The following is a 7,005-nucleotide window of genomic DNA, read 5'->3' on the forward strand; positions in this document are numbered from 1 at the left end:
CCTTCATACAATAGTAAGGACCTTTGGATGAAGACTGATTTTAAATCAATATCCAGTCCCATGCTTTCCCACCTGAGCTACTTTGGCCAATTCACACAAAATCATTACTTTATTAATCAAAAATATGCACCAAATGTCTGAGGCCTAACCCATATCTCCACTGCCCTGATTTGAATTTACAAACCCTTAGAACCTCAAAGACTCTACAGATTCCACTAAGAGTTGACTCGCATCACTGGGTTCAAAGTCCTTAATTCTAACCATTACACCATGCAACCATGCTATACTGTAGCTTTGGTTTTTACCAGCTTTATAATGCCATATAGCGTGCGATACTTCACATGACAAGCCGTAGTGATAACTCAGAGACGTTCTACTTCTCACCAAGGCCCAAAACTGATGCTGAGAATTTGGGGTATACTAACTGAGACAGCTTGTGTACATTAGCACTTCAGCTTAAAGAAAGTAGTAACAGGTTTCACCAAGATTTGACTTCAGATCATTAGGTAGAGAGTCCAGAGTGCCAGTCATTACACCATGGAACCAAGTCACAGTACAGTTTACATTTCATCAGGTGATTACAGCCATGCACTGACATGCAACAAGTAGCCGTTGTGTGGTCTGCTAAACTGCGAATATGACACAAGTCAGGGATTAAGACTTAATGTTGAAACCTGGGCTTAAACCAGGAACCTTTACATCTTTACTGTCATTCGTATGTTTGTATCTTGTACTAATATTTAATCAATATCCAGTATAATGCCTTTCCACTTATGCTATTTTGGTCAATGCACACAAAATAATTATAGTATAAAGCAAAAATTAGAACCTTGGTTCAGGTACGTTGGAACTTTGGCCTAAAACAATGAAGTATAGCAAGAGCTAGAAACCAAGCAATGTCATAAGTTTGCTTTCACCAGCTTAAAACTGCCATATAGTTTCTCGTACTTTATTTGACAAGCCAGGATAATAACTCAAAGACATTTTACTCCTCATTAGGACGCAGAGTCGAAGGTGGCAAAGCTTAAAATGCCGTGATTTGCTTTGATAGGAACATGAATAGACAGGATTAGGAATGAGTATATTAGAGGGACAGTGCAGGTAGGACGGTTTGGGGACAAAGTTAGAGAGGCCAGATTAAGATGGTTTGGACATGTGCAGAAGAGGAGCCAAGGCAGAGGAGGAGGAGGAGGTTTCTGGATTGATGAGGGAGGACATGCAGGAGTTTGATGTGGTAGATGGAGACAAATGGTCCGCTGTGGCGACCCCTAATGGGAACAGCCGAAAGAGGAAGTTTTACTCCTGACCAAGAGCCAAAGGGGTGATGAGAATTTGGACTACTTGGAAAGACTTGTCAAGAAGTGCGTGCAAACCTACACTTCAGCTGAGACAGCTCTTGTATATTTAAACAAAATCTTGAACAAATGAGTTGCAGGTTCCACTGAGATTTGAACTCAGATTGCTGGTTTTAGAGTCCAGAGTGCTAACAATTACACCAGTGGATATGATACAAGGCGGGAAACAAGATGTTGTAATCGACACTTAGAAGCCTGAAGAAGTAAAGATAGCAGTATTGAAGATTTTAAACATTGATGTGCAAATCATTCATCTTTCTTTTCTTTCCTTTTTTTTTTTTTTTTTTTACATTTTTTTTGTCTTTTCTCTTTTTATAAACTGATCCTTGTGTATTCACTAGGTGGAGCTCTGTGCCCGTCTAATCCTTAAGCCAAGCTGCGATTCGATTCAGCCAAATCAGCGCATCTGGTTTGCATGTTGTGTGTGTACAGTACATATAACCTCAAGCTTGAAAGTTTTACTTTTGTTTTATTTTGTTATAATAATAATAATAATAATAATAATAATAATAATAATAACAAAAACAATAATAATATGAAAAATACAAATATTTAATCTACATTCGTATCCTTGTTTTATTAAAAAGAAAATAAAAAACAAACAAAAAAAAAGAAAAAATATATATAAGTATTACATATATTTTAGTAAATCAGCAGTTTTTCTTTTTTCCTCTTATTAAAAGTACACAAAGCATAAATGACATCTAAAGACGAAATAAATCTCAAAATATAAATACTATACAGTTTGTGCTCCTATAGCAGGAAATTTACTCTAATAATTCTAAAAATGGACCGATTCATAACCGTATTTGATCTGTTTCTGCTCCAGTTATTTTTCCAGTTATCACTATAAACGCAGCAGATTTGGAGCAGTTTCTTATCAGATTTATTGTTGTACAGATCCGCTTCTGTTCCTGAGAGAATAAATAGCCTTCACACTGACCTCCACTCCAAAATACACTGCGACACTATGGAAGAGAGCTTTTTTTTTGAGAGAGAGTGAGAGTAAGAGTGCAAAAGAGATATGTGGGACTGAAAAAGAGAAAAACTGATTCAGTCGTCCTCAGTTACGAGGTGTGCTCCTGCTGCGCATTTCCTGCTTTCCCTAACAGCTCGAGTGTTGTTGATGACTCATATATTTTTATGTTCTCTGCCTCAGTTCAACAGCGTTATCCTGAAAAGATGTGAAAAGCAGATGCTCCTTGCAACCTTATGGTTTTTATTTGGCCCAGAAGAAAAAAATCGAGCCGTTCTTAGATGGAGTTATGAAATCCGGAGGCCTGCGCGGAGCTCTGCTGGCCTGCATCAGCGTTCTGAATGGCTCATGTCATCCTATGAGCAACAGGTAAATTAGGGGTCAGAAGAAGAGGGGAGAGAAATGTATATTATGGTGCCATCATCATAAGTGTAATCACTCGAATTTAGTTGCTATACAGTATATGTGTATGTGTATATGGTGGTTCTTCTACAGAAAGTGTAATGGATATGTTAGAAGGTTCTCAGTATAATACAACATGGCATAATTCTTATACTGGCAGAAGTGCTGAGTGCACAGAGTGTATCTGAGGTTATATGAGGATAAACTCCAGTGAGAGAGGTTGAATTTCATGAAAGTATTATTTCTGATAAGTAAAGAACAAAACACTTGGTGTTATAGGAAAATAATCAATGACACATCAGGAAGCATTTTTATTGTTTTATATTACTCGCTCAGCGTCTATACTGCTTTTTCCAGTATACAGGCTCGTGAGGGGACTGGATTCAAGATTCAAGAATTGTATTTGTCACATACATGACAAATGTAGTGTAATGCAATTGTGACAAACGCCAGACTGTGCGGATTTTTAAAAAACGTAAATAAATAAATAAATAAATAATAAGAATAGAAATAATAATAAGATGAATAAAAGAATAAGCATCTATAAACAAAAATAAGACTAAGAAGATAATGATATAAATGATATACAATAGAATATAAATATAAATATAAATTATACAAAATGATGTTGTAATCTGTGATACATGTGCAACAATAATGATGTGATAAAGTAATTGTGTTAAAGTGACTGTGTGTCTGTGCAGTTTGTCGGTCATTGGTGAGGTTGTGTTTAGTCTGCTGTTCAGTCTTTCAGTTCGTGCCCTGAGTGACCGGAGTCTCTTACCAGATGGCAGATTGTGATTTGGGTGGTGAATGTCTTCTATAATGCGCTGTCCCCTGGACCTGCAACGCCTGACGTAATTGTCCCGTAGATCAGGCAATTCGGTCCTAGTGATGCTCTTGGCACACCTGATCACTCTCCTCAAGTGCTTTTTGTCTTGGGAGCTGCTGTTTCCATACCAGACGGTAATATTATGCCAGAGACAACAGATTGGATGATCCTAAACTTCCTCAGATGTCTGAGGTAGTACAAGCGCTACCTAGCCTTCTTCACCAGTGAAGAGATATAAGGTGTCCAGGACAAGTCCTCAGATATATGGACTCCCAGATATTTGAGCAGCGTCCACCACCATCTCCTTGATCTTTGAGACATTTAAGTCCAAGTTATTGATCTAACACCAAGAAGATAGTGCTGCTGTCTCCTCCAGATAAGCTGTCTCGTCGTTGTTTTGGATCGACCAACCACCACTGTGTCATCTGCGAATTTCACAATGAAGATGGAGCCGTGTCATGCATAGCAGTCATGGGTGTCGAGAGAGAAGAGCAGGGGACCCAGAACACATCCTTGAGGTGATCTGATGTTCAATTTGATCCTGTCTGAGAACCGCTGTCCAATATTTACCACCTGTGGTCTGTTTGTCAGGAAGCTTAGGATCCAGGAGCATAACTCATGACCGACTCTCAGTTCACTGAGCTTCATGATGAGTTGGGAAGGGACTGAGCTGTTGTCGATGAAAAGGAGCCTTGCATAATTCCCTTTCCAAATGTCCAAATGTCTGTCTGTCTGTCTGTCTATCTATCTATCTATCTATCTATCTATCTATCTATCTATCTATCCTTTAAAACTAATGCATTAAACTTCTTGCATCCATGATACACTGCGTTTGATGTCTCTGTTAAAAGAATCGGAATGTTTTTTCAGTCTAAATTTTTCTTTGGAGTTTTTTTCTTTTTTTAAAAAAAAAAATCTCCATAGATTTTTTTGTAACAATACACCTAATAATAATTCAGATTGCAAAATATTTTTTTGATAAAGGGTATTAAGATTAATACTGTACATTGTGCATTTTTTAAAAACATTATGTGTAAATTATAAAACAAATACTGCATTTTATGCAATACTGCATTTCTTTCCTTAGTTTTTTTCCCCCAGATTTTCTCCTCCAGTTTAGTCGTAGCCAATTCCCACCCATCATTAGGGCACTCCCCCATCAAAGCCACAACTACCAACCAGGGAGGGTAAAGGCTAATGCGTGTTTCCTACGAGACACATGAAGCCAGCCAACCGCATCTTTTCGAACTGCTTGAACAGCAGCGTAACACACTCAAAGGACAGCGATATTCACTCCTTTTGCTTCAATGAGCTCACAAATGCCCATCATTGATGTAAGGATGCCAGTGTGCCACCCATCCCTATGTTCTCTCTCTAGCTCTCTCTACGGTTCCTGGCTGTGTGAGGCTACATCATCACCTGGGATTCGAACTTGAAATCGGCGGATGATAGGGTGAGCTTGTTAACGCTGCACCACTCAGAGGCTCAGCTAAGTAATCTGATTGGATGAAAGGCATTCCATAAGTAGTGATAATGGACGGTAACAGTACTGGAAAATTTAACTATAGATTCTATTAGACATTCTATTGCCAAACATATTCACTTACCCATCCAGTTACAGGTGTAAATCAAGCACCTAGGCATAAAGACCGCTTCTACAAACATTTGTTAAAGAATAGGTTGCTCTCAGGAGCTCAGTGAATTCCACCTATCCAAAACTTCCTCATTACTAAATTTTCTATAGTCAACTGTTAGTGGTATTATAACAAATCGGAGTCTTCATGGACTGGGTTTTCATGGCTGAGCAGCTAAGCCTAACACTGGACTCTAGAGCAGTGGACATGTGTTCTCTGGAGTGACGAATCACGCTTCTCTGTCTGGCAATCTGAAAAGATGAGTCTGGGTTTGGTGCTTGCCAGAGCGGTACTTGTCTGACTTCATTGTGCCAAGTGTAAAGTTTGGTGGAGCGGGGACTATGATGTAGGATTGGATTTCAGGAGTTGGGCTCGGGCCATTACTTCCAGTGAAAGGAACTCTTAATGCGTCAGTATACCAAGACATTTTGGGGATGCCACCTTTCTGTTCCAACATGACTGCGCACCAGTGACCAAATCAAGGCCCATAAAGAATGGATAAGTAAATTTTGTGTTGAACAACTGGACTGGCCTGCAAAGAGTCCTGACCTCCACCTGATAGAACACCTTTGGGATGAATTAGAGCAGAGACTGCGAGCCAGGCCTTCTCGTCCAACATCAGTGTGTGACCTCACAAATTTGCTTTTGGAAGAATAGTAAAAAAAAAAACATATTAAACACTACGGATCAAGTAACATCCATCCAATATGCATGTGAAGACAGACAAGCAAATACTTTTGGAAATATAGTGCATGTATCATTCTGCATGGCAGCACGGTGGCTTAATTGTTAGCACCACCTCGGAGTGTGTGTACATGGAATTTTCAGGTTCTTGTTTCTTTTCCAGTCCAAAGACATGCAGATTGGATTAATTGGCGTTTCCAAATTGCTCGTAGGGTGTGAATGTTGACCAGAGGTCCTACCATGGTTGTAAAAATGGGAAGAAATACAATGGTCACCATTGGGCTCGACGATCCCTAGTTGGATTGCAAAAGTTTCTAGATGGATAAATGGATCACTCTCACATATACTGGCATATACTGTAGGTCAGTACAGTACTGGGGCAAGAGCAGCTATTTGCCAAAACCCACATTCAAAACCAGTCATAGACACATTTTAGCAAGAAAACACATCTGATAACGCTATGTTTATTTATTTACTCTTAAGGTGACTTAAACTAGCTTCTTAAACAAGGCTAAATCCCAAATCCATCTGTAGCTTGAACAAGTGATTGTAGACCCTAGTGCACTAGTTTTCCCTTGAACGTTATTCAACTTGGTTCCCCAGAAGTGGAAATATAAAGAGCAACCCTTCGTGATGTACAGGACTGTCCACCACCTCCATGGTTTATTCTCCTCATATTTTGTTACATAAGTGCCACCAGTATAGTATCACCAGCTCCACCAGTGGCGGTTAGTTAGTTTTGCCAGATGCAGAACAAACAAGAGAAGAGAAGTCCAAAATGATGACCCCCGATTGACTGATAAACATTTGAACAGCTACAAAACGAGCTGATAAATTTGAGACAATGTTTGAATAGTCAAAAAAAAAGTTTCCTTCTCCTCTTCTTGTCCATAAGGTCATACTTCTCCACTTTACTCTCTCTCTCTCTTTCGGTCTTTCAAAGTCATAGGCGAACTTTCCTCCTGACCTTGCTGCATGTTGGCTTGCCCGGGCTGCCACTGCTTGACGGAGTGTCACAGGGGGACATAATAAACTGCGCCCTTTTCATCCAGGACACAAAGGCTGCTAGGAGAAGACCGCGGCCTCAAAGGAAGTAACAGAACAAAAGAGACGAGACCAATA

This window comes from Clarias gariepinus, chromosome 15 (assembly GCF_024256425.1).
Source record: "Clarias gariepinus isolate MV-2021 ecotype Netherlands chromosome 15, CGAR_prim_01v2, whole genome shotgun sequence".
Lineage (NCBI taxonomy): Eukaryota > Metazoa > Chordata > Actinopteri > Siluriformes > Clariidae > Clarias > Clarias gariepinus.